The sequence below is a fragment of the Lonchura striata genome, chromosome 27 (genome assembly GCF_050655825.1).
Source record: "Lonchura striata isolate lonStrDom1 chromosome 27, ASM5065582v1, whole genome shotgun sequence".
Lineage (NCBI taxonomy): Eukaryota > Metazoa > Chordata > Aves > Passeriformes > Estrildidae > Lonchura > Lonchura striata.
The window spans coordinates 859,847-869,234 of NC_140729.1; positions in this window are offsets into that span (position 1 = coordinate 859,847).

The window sequence follows — 9,388 nt, forward strand, 5'->3', positions numbered from 1 at the left end:
GTCCGCGTGTGCACGGGCCGCGATCCCAGCACGGACCCCGCCGCCGCTCCCGACAGAATCCCGCGTGTCCCCCTGTCGCCATCCCCATGCAGGCCGCCGTCCCCCAGCCCCCTCCCCGCCCCCGCCTGGCCCCGTGCCCCCCTTCCCCACCGCGGCCCCTCTCCCCTCCCTCGGCCCGGCCTTTTCCCTTCCAGCTCCCTGTTTGAAGCTATTTTTTCCACAGCTCCTGCCAAGAGCCGCTAATGAGAAACAAACGGGCTGCTCGGCCGCGCTGCTCCCGGCCCACACACCTCCGGCCGCGGGGACGGCCGTGCGCCTCCCGGTGCCCTCCTGGCAGCGGCCCCGGGCACCTGCATCCTCCCCACCCGGCACCGGCACCGGGCATCTGCATCCTGCCCAGCTGGCACCGCCGTCCTCGCCATCCCTGGGCACCTCCATCCTCCCGGGCATCTCTGTCCTGCACACGTCACCATCCCTGAGCATCTTCGCTGTCCCCATCTGTCACCATCCCAGGGTGTCACCAACCTTCCCCTCCAGCACCATCCCTGAGCATCTCCATCGTACCCACCCACCATGGGCATCTCTGTCCTGTCCATGTGCCACTGTCCCTGGGCATCTCTGTGCTGCCCAGGTGCCACCATCCCTGGGACGTTATCATCTCCTGTCACCATCCCTGGCACCCATCCTGTCCTGTCACCATCCCTGGCACCCCATCATCTCCTGTCACCATCCCTGGCACCCCATCCTGTCCTGTCACCATCCCTGGCACCCCATCCTCTCCTGTCACCATCCCTGGGCATTTCCGTCCTGCCACCATCCCTGGGGTCTCGGCCGCGCTGCGGGCAGGGCTGGGCCGGGCCCGGGTGCCACCAGGCTCTGGTGTCCCCGGTTCCCCGTGTCCCTGTGGCCAGGCCGGTGCCAGGGCGGTGCCGGGGGCGGGGAGGAGCGAGGTGCGAGGGAGTCCCGCGCCGTTCCCCGCGGCTCCCCCGCTCCCGGCCGGGCCCGCGGCCAAGCCCGCGCTGCTCCAGCCGGCCCCGGCCCGGCCCCAGTTATCGGCCGCTCACATTTTCCACCGAGCCGAGTTTGGGTTTGACAGCGCCGGCCGGAGGGAGGGAGGGACCCCCGAGCCCACCGCGGGGACCGGGACGGGGTTCAGGGAGGCGGGCATGGGGGGAGGATTCCGGCCCGGGGAGGGGCGGCTGGCCGGGCTGGTTGGCACCGAGGGTGGGAGCAGCACCCAGGAATGGGAGCAGGGATCAGAGCGAGCCCAGCGCCTGGAGAGGGAGCGGGACCGGGGCTTGGAGCACCGCAGGGCTCGGGGAGCAGCATCCGGGACGGGAGCGGTACCCGGGCACGGGAACGATGCCCGGGGACGGGAACGATTCCCCAGGGACGGGAGCGGTACCCGGGCACGGGAACGATGCCCGGGGACGGGAACGATGCCCCGGGGACGGGAGCAGCACCCAGGGAAGGAAATCCCGAGCACACAGAGCCGGCACTGCCCGAGCCGAACATTCTCTCGTCCCGCCCTTGAGGCTGCCGGGACAGCGGCGGCCGAGCCGAGCCCACGCCCGGAGACGCCCCCTGCTCACGGCCGGGCTGTGGGGAGCAAACGCCCCTGCCTGGGGCTCCCCGCGCCCCGGGGCCGGGCCGGTTCCTCGAGCGAGCGCGCCGCGGCCAGGCCGGCCCGGAGGGACGTCACGGGGCCGCTCCTCGCCCTGCTTCCTCGAAGGCGCCGCCGCCGCCGCTGCCAGGGTGACGCCGGCGGCTCGGGGCTGAGCCGCTTTGCGTCCTCGCCCCGGCAGCCTCCGGCAGCCTCCGGCCGGGCCGGCCCCGCCGCGCCGCCAGCGCCGCCGGCTTCCTGCGGAGGCGGAGGAATTTGGCTCCCGGCCGCGGGGCTGCAGCCGGACACCGCCGGCAGCGCGGCCACCCGGCACCGGCGGGGACAGCGGGAGCCACCGGGACCGGGACCGGGAACGGGAACGGGAACGGGGACGGGGACGGGAACGGGGACGGGAACGGGAATGGGAACGCGAATGGGAACGGGAATGGGAATGGGCACAGGGACCGGGAACGGGAACGGGAACAGGAACGGGAATGGGAATGGGAATGGGAATGGGAATGGGAATGGGAATGGGAATGGGAACGGGAATGGGAACGGGAATGGGAATGGGAACGGGGAATGGGAACGGGAACGGGAATGGGAATGGGAACGGGAATGGGAATGGGAATGGGAACGGGGACGGGAACGGGGACGGGAATGGGACAGGGACCGGGAACGGGAACGGGGATGGGAATGGGAATGGGACAGGGACCGGGAACGGGAACGGGAACGGGAACGGAAACGGAAACGGGAACAGGAACGGGAATGGGACCGGGAACGGGAATGGGAACGGGAACGAGAACGGGAATGGGAACGGGAACGGACACAGACCAAAGGTTTTACCGTGGCCACGAGGTGGCCCTTGGGGTCTGTCCCCGAGAGCACACGCGTGACACAGGTGTGTGGCTGCACACGCGTGACATGGGCGTGTGGCTGCACACGCAGCGGCTGCGCCCACCCGAGATCCGGGGGGATGGAGAAGGGATGGAGGGGCAGAGAAATAAATCAAAATGTGTAAAGTGGTCAGGTGGGATGGAGAGAGGGATGGATGGATGGATGGATGGATGGATGGATGGATGGATGGATGATGGATGGATGGATGGATGGATGGATGGATGGATGGATGGATGGATGAATGGATGAATGGATGGATGGATGGATGGATGGATGATGGATGGATGGATGGATGGATAGATGAATGGATGAATGGATGGATGATGGATGGATGGATGGATGGATGGATGATGGATGATGGATGGATGATGGATGGTTGGATGATGGATGGATGGATGGATGGATGGATAGATGAATGGATGAATGGAGGGATGATGGATGGATGGATGGATGGATGGATGATGGATGATGGATGGATGATGGATGGTTGGATGATGGATGGATGGATGGATGGATGGATGGATGGATGGATGGATGGATGATGGATGATGGATGGATGATGGATGGTTGGATGATGGATGGATGGATGGATGGATGGATAGATGAATGGATGGATGGATGGATGATGGATGGATGGATGGATGGATGGATGATGGATGGACGGCTCACCCTTGGGGCTGAGCCCGTGGGTGCCACAGGTGTCACTGGTGTCCCACAGCCCTTGGGTGTGCCCACGGGCAGGGCTGGCACCCACCTTTATCTGGCCCTGAGAGTGTCCTGGCCGTGGTCTGGGGGTGCAGCCCCCGGTGCTGCCCGTGGTGTGTCCCCGGCCCTGCCCGTGGCACTGTCCCGGCGTCCCCGCCCCTGCCGGTGTAACACTGTCCCGGTGTCCCCGCCCCTGCTGGTGGCACTGTCCCGGTGTCCCCAGCCCTGCCGGTGGCACTGTCCCGGTGTCACACTGTCCCCGGCCCTGCCGGTGGCACTGTCCCGGTGTCCCCAGCCCTGCCGGTGGCACTGTCCCGGTGTCACACTGTCCCCGGCCCTGCTGGTGGCACTGTCCCGGTGTCCCCGGCCCTGTGGGTGGCACTGTCCCGGTGTCCCCGCCCCTGCCCGTGGCACTGTCCCGGTGTCCCCAACCCTGCCGGTGTAACACTGTCCCGGTGTCCCCGCCCCTGCCGGTGGCACTGTCCCGGTGTCACACTGTCCCCGGCCCTGCCGGTGGCACTGTCCCGGTGTCCCCAGCCCTGCCCGGTGCCCGGCCGGTCCCGGGGGGGCCGTTCCCGTTCCGAGCTCCCCCCGGGGGTGCACAGGGTGGGACCCGGCCCGGCACAAGGCGGGGACGCCCCCGGCCCCCCAGTCCCCCCAAACCCCCAAACCCCCGGTCCCCTCAGCCCCCGGGCCCCGGCCCCGCTGCCGACGTGGAGGCAGCGCCGGGGCTGGGCCCGGTGCGAGCCAAGGGCATCGCCCGCCCCGCCCGCCCCGACTTTGGGATCGGGCCCCCGGCAGCCCCGCCACGGGACGAGTCCGGCCCCGCCGCGTCCCCGCCACCGCCGCTGTCCCGCGTGGGGACGCGGCTGCTCCGGGGCACCCCCGGTGCTCCCCGCTGCTGCGCTCTGCGCGGGACCCGCGGCCGCACCGTGAGCTCCGCCCGGCCCCGCCGTGCCTCAGTTTCCCCTCACACGTGTGCAGGGCCCGGCGGGCGAGGTTTGGGTTTTGTTTGTTTTTGGTGGGGGGGGGGAGGAGGGAAAGACTTTTCAAGTTTTCTGGCTTTGCCCCAGTCTCATCCCTTTGAAACCCTTTTGTTGGGTGGCCGCGCCCCCTCCCCGCAGGCCTCGCCCACACGGACACACCACGCCCAGTTCGCCCAGTTCCCCCTCCCAGTTCACCCCCCCCCCCCCGCTCTATTTCCACGACGGCCGAGTCCCGCTGCCAAAGGGACGTGGCGGGACGGGGGGGACACCGTGGGGACACCATGGGGCTGGGGGGACACCGTGGGGCTGGGGGAGACACCGTGGGACTGGGGGGACACCGTAGAGCTGGGGGGACACCGTGGGGACGGGGGGAAGGGTTAACCCCCCCTCGGCCGTGCCGCTGCCGTCCCCTGGCAGGGAACTGGGATCAACTGGGGGAGCAGGGAGGTGCTGACGTGGGGCCGGGGAGGAAGAGGAGGAGGAGGAAGAGCTGGAGCATCGCTGCTGCTGCTGGGCCGAGCTCCAGCTGGAGGGACCCTGCCTGGGGGCGGCGGGGCCGGGGGGGGCCCCGCTCCCCCTGCCCGGCCCCAGCTGCTCCTTTGGGGAGGGGGCGTCCTGAGTCCGCAGCTGAGACCCCCAGCCCAGGAGCCCAAACCACCCAAATACCCCCAAAACCCCAACAACCCCAACAGCCCCAGCTCAAAACGCTGAAAACCCGAACACCCCAACCCAGCACCCCCAACCCCAAACTCCAAACCCCAAGTAACCCCAACCCAAACAGCCCCGGGGACCCCGACCCGAACCACCCCAGCAGCTCCTCCCACCAACCCAAACACCCCAACCCCACCCCAAGCACCCCAAGCAGTGCCTGGCTCTCCCCGGCACTCTGATCCCCCCAAACCCGACAGATTTGGGGACGCCTCGGTGCCAGATGAGCCCTTTGGCACCCAGAGGACACCCCACAGCTCTGTCCCCCAGAGCCCCCCAACCTTCCCCCCCTCCCTCCTGGGGGGCTCTCGGGGTTTTCAGCCCCTCGCACCAAGGTTTTGGGGTACAGGGGACCCCCGGGACACCCCCTGCCCCGCCGCGGGGGTGCGAGGCGGGCGCTGGCAGCGCCGCGACCCGGCCACGTGGCACCGGGGCCACCGTCCCCGCCGGGCCGCGGGCCCGGGGCCGGCCCCGGCCGATGAGGTCACCGGGACCGCTCCGGGCCAGCCCCGGGGCCGCCGGCAGCGCGGGAGCGCCCGGTCCCCGCTCCCCTTCCCGTCCCGTTCCCGTCCCCGCTCCCGTCCCGTTCCCGTCTCCATCCCTTTCCCGTTCCGTCCGGTCCCCGTTCCCGTCCCCGTTCCCGGGGATGATTTCCGGGGGGTTCAGGGGTGCGCAATCCCCTCCCCGGGGGGCTCCGGGGTGCTCGGGGTACCCCCACATCCCCCCCAGTCCCACGGTGGGGAAGGGGCTGGGGAGCATCGCCCCCTCCCCCCGGGGATGAGGCTGCCCCGGGGCTGGGGTTGGGGGGGGGGGGGCAGCAAATTCTTCAATGAAACTGAAGAGGGAAAAAAAAAAAAAAAAAAGGAATAAAAAGTGAAAAAAAAAGGAGTCGGGAACGGAAAATGTTCGGCGTGGAGCTCGGCCCTCAGAGTTTCCATCCCGGCTCAGACAGCGGGGCCGGGCCTGGGCGGCTGCGCCCGGCCTGGGACCCCTCCGGAGCCCCTGGCCCCCCAAAACTGCCCCCAGCCCCCCCAGATCCGCTCCAGACCCCACTGCTAGGGTGGGGGGGCAGAGGGGATGAGACCCCCAGGAGGTCACAGCCCTGGGTTAGGGGTGCAGGGGGTGATGAGCCCCCCAGAGGTCCCAGACCTGGGTTAGGGGTGCAGGGGGTGATGTGCCCCCCAGGAGGGGCCAGCCCTGGGTGTTGGGGGGTGCACAGAGGGGAATGAGCCCCCCAGGAGGGGGCCAGCCCTGGGTTAGGGGTGCAGGGGGGGGAATGAGCCCCCCAGAGGTCCCAGACCTGGGTTAGGGGTGCAGGGGGTGATGTGCCCCCCAGGAGGGGCCCTGCCCTGGGTGTTGGGGGGTGCAGGGGGTGATGAGCCCCCCAGGAGGGGCCCAGCCCTGGGTGTTGGGGGGTGCAGGGGGTGATGAGCCCCCCAGAGGTCCCAGACCTGGGTTAGGGGTGCAGGGGGTGATGAGCCCCCCAGGAGGGGGCCAGCCCTGGGTTAGGGGTGCAGGGGGTGATGAGCCCCCCAGAGGTCCCAGCCCTGGCTGTTGGGGGGTGCAGACGGGGGGTGACCCCCATCCCTGGCCGTGGGGACAATGTGGGGGTGCAGAGGTTGAAATGAGCCCCCCGGGGGTGGGTCCCAGCCCCTGGGAGGGGTCACACCCCTGCCCCCCATCCCGCTGGACCCATGCTTGGCGCAGGGACCCCCCGAGCAGGACGAGGTCCCCTCCTCAAGCCGGGGGTCCCCGGCGGGGGCACGACCACCCTGTGGCAGCCCCCCCGGGCCGGCGGTGCCCCCGGCGCGGGCGGCGCGGCGCTGGCACCGCGGGGGCCAATTTCAGCAATTTTCCCTGGAAATAGCCGGGGAGTCGCGGCCGTGATTACGGGGTTCTGCCCTGCGCCGCAATTGAGGCCCGGAGGCCACCAGGAATAGCCGGGGCGGTGCCGGGCTGCGGCCGCCGCGGGGGAAACTGAGGCACCGCGTCGCCCACCACGTCCCCATGGAAGAGTGACAAGTGTGGGGGGGAATGGGGGGGGGGGGGGGGTCTGAGCAAGGGGCGGATCTCGGGGAGCACCCCCCACCCCAAAAAGGCTCCTTAGTGGCGGCGTGGTGGGGCTGGGGGCACCCAGGGTGGGGTCGGACACCTGCGTGGCACCGCCTGGCAGGACAGCGCCCTGTCCCCTCCGCCCTGTCCCCAAGGGGGGGACGCGGCCCGGGGAGGGGGCTGAGCCCGCGGGGTGGGCGGGGGGCGATGCGGGGGGACCGGGAGCGGCTCCCGGGGCTGCCGAGGGAAGGGGGGAGAGGGGAGGGAATTAATCCGATCCATGTGGCCGGGCTGCCGGCAGCTAACCCGCTCCAGATGCCGCTGCCTGCTCCAGCTGCTCGGCAAACAAACCCCCGCCCTGCCCCGAACCCCTTTTTTGGGTGATTCCCCCCCAAAATCATTGGGGGGCTGCCCCCCTTCATCCTCGCCCCCCACCCTCCGGGCAACCCCTGGCCCAGAGGATTTTTGGGGCAGCCGCCGACTTTTTGGGGCACCCATCAACTTTTGGGGAACCCCCTGCAATTTTGGGCATCCCCCAAGTTTTTGGCACGACCGCTGATTTTTCTGGGAGGATCCCCCAAGTTTTTGGGGTGGCCCCCGAGTTTTTGGGGTGACCCTCTTCTTTTTGGGGTGGCTGCCCCCATTCTGAGCGCTGTGGCCACACGCCCGGTTCGCACCAGTAAAAACCAGTCTGGAACCCGCGGGAAAGGCTCTGGGATCCCCCCAAAAGCTGAGGGGGGGCTGAGTGGGACACCCCCATCCCCAACACCCCCAGGGAGCAGGAGGGTCCCGGCTGGGTGACCCAAAATCCTGCAGGAGCCCAGGCCTCGGCATCTCCCGTTCTGCTTCCGAGGATCCTAATGGCTTTTCCAGCCTCTTTTTTTTCATTTTCTTCTTCTTTATTATTTTTTTTCCCTTATTCAGAGTGGGAATTCTTCCCTTTTCCCAGCCCCCAACCCCTTGTCCCGCATTCCTGGGGCGGGCGGCCGGGGGTTGATGAGGTGGCATCATCCCGTCCTTCCCCCCCCCTTTTTTTTTTAATTCCCCTCCCTCTCCATATATACATAAAAAAAAAAAAAAAAAAAAAAAAAAGGCAAGAAAAAAAACACCCAAGCCGATGACATTCTTTTCTTTTCTGTCATGCTGCAAAAATTAAAGACACATCTTCAGCCTGGAGCCCGGCCAGGGCTTTTCGAGTCGCCGGGGCAGGATTGGAGGAGGCTCCGCTTGCAACGTGTCTTGGATGCACGGATCCAGGGCTGGAGGAGGGATGTGGGGCTGGAGAATGGATCCAGGGCTGGAGGAGGGATGTGGGGCTGGAGAATGGATCCAGGGCTGGAGAAGGGATGTGGGGCTGGAGAATGGATCCAGGCTGGAGGAGGGATGTGGGGCTGGAGAATGGATCCAGGGCTGGAGCAGGGATGTGGGGCTGGAGAATGGATCCAGGCTGGAGGAGGGATGTGGGGCTGGATCCGGGGCTGGAGAATGGATGTGGGGCTGGATCTGGGGCTGGAGAATGGATGTGGGGCTGGAGAATGGATCCAGGCTGGAGGAGGGATGTGGGGCTGGATCCGGGGCTGGAGGAGGGATGTGGGGCTGGATGTGGGGCTGGAGAATGGATGTGGGGCTGGAGAATGGATCCAGGGCTGGAGGAGGGATGTGGGGCTGGATCCGGGGCTGGAGAATGGATGTGGGGCTGGAGAATGGATCCAGGGCTGGAGGAGGGATGTGGGGCTGGATCCGGGGCTGGAGAATGGATGTGGGGCTGGATGTGGGGCTGGATCTGGGATCTGGGGCTGGATCTGGGATTTGGGGCTGGATCTGGGGCTGGATAAGGGGACAGGGCTGGGGGCAGGGCTGGGACACGCCTGAGCACACCAGTGACCCCCACCATTATTCCCAGTGCTCCCAGCACTGCTGGCATTCCCAGTGCTCCCAGTATTCCCAGTGCTCCCAGTACTCTCAGAATTCCCAGTATTCCCACTGCCCCCACTGCTCCCAGCACACCCAGTGCTCCCAGTTCTCCCAGTGTTCCCAGTGCTCTCAGAGCTCCCAGTGCTCCCAGTGCTCCCAGTGCTCCCAGTTCTCCCAGTGTTCCCAGTGCGCTCAGCACTCCCAGTGTTCCCAATGCTCCCAGCACTCCAAGTTCTCCCAGTGTTCCCAGTTCTCCCAGTGCTCCCAGTGCTCTCAGAGCTCCCAGTGTTCCCAGTGTCCCCAGTGCACCCAGCGCTTCCAGTTCTCCCAGTGTTCCCAGTGTTCCCAAGGCGCCCAGTGCCCCCAGTGCCCCCAGTGCTCCCAGTGTCCCCAGTGCCCCCAGTACTCCCAGTGCTCCCAGTGCTCCCAGTACTCCCAGTGCTCCCAGTGCTCCCAGTACTCCCAGTGCTCCCATCTCCCAGTGCTCCCAGTTCTCCCAGTGCTCCCAGCGCTCCCAGCGCTCCCA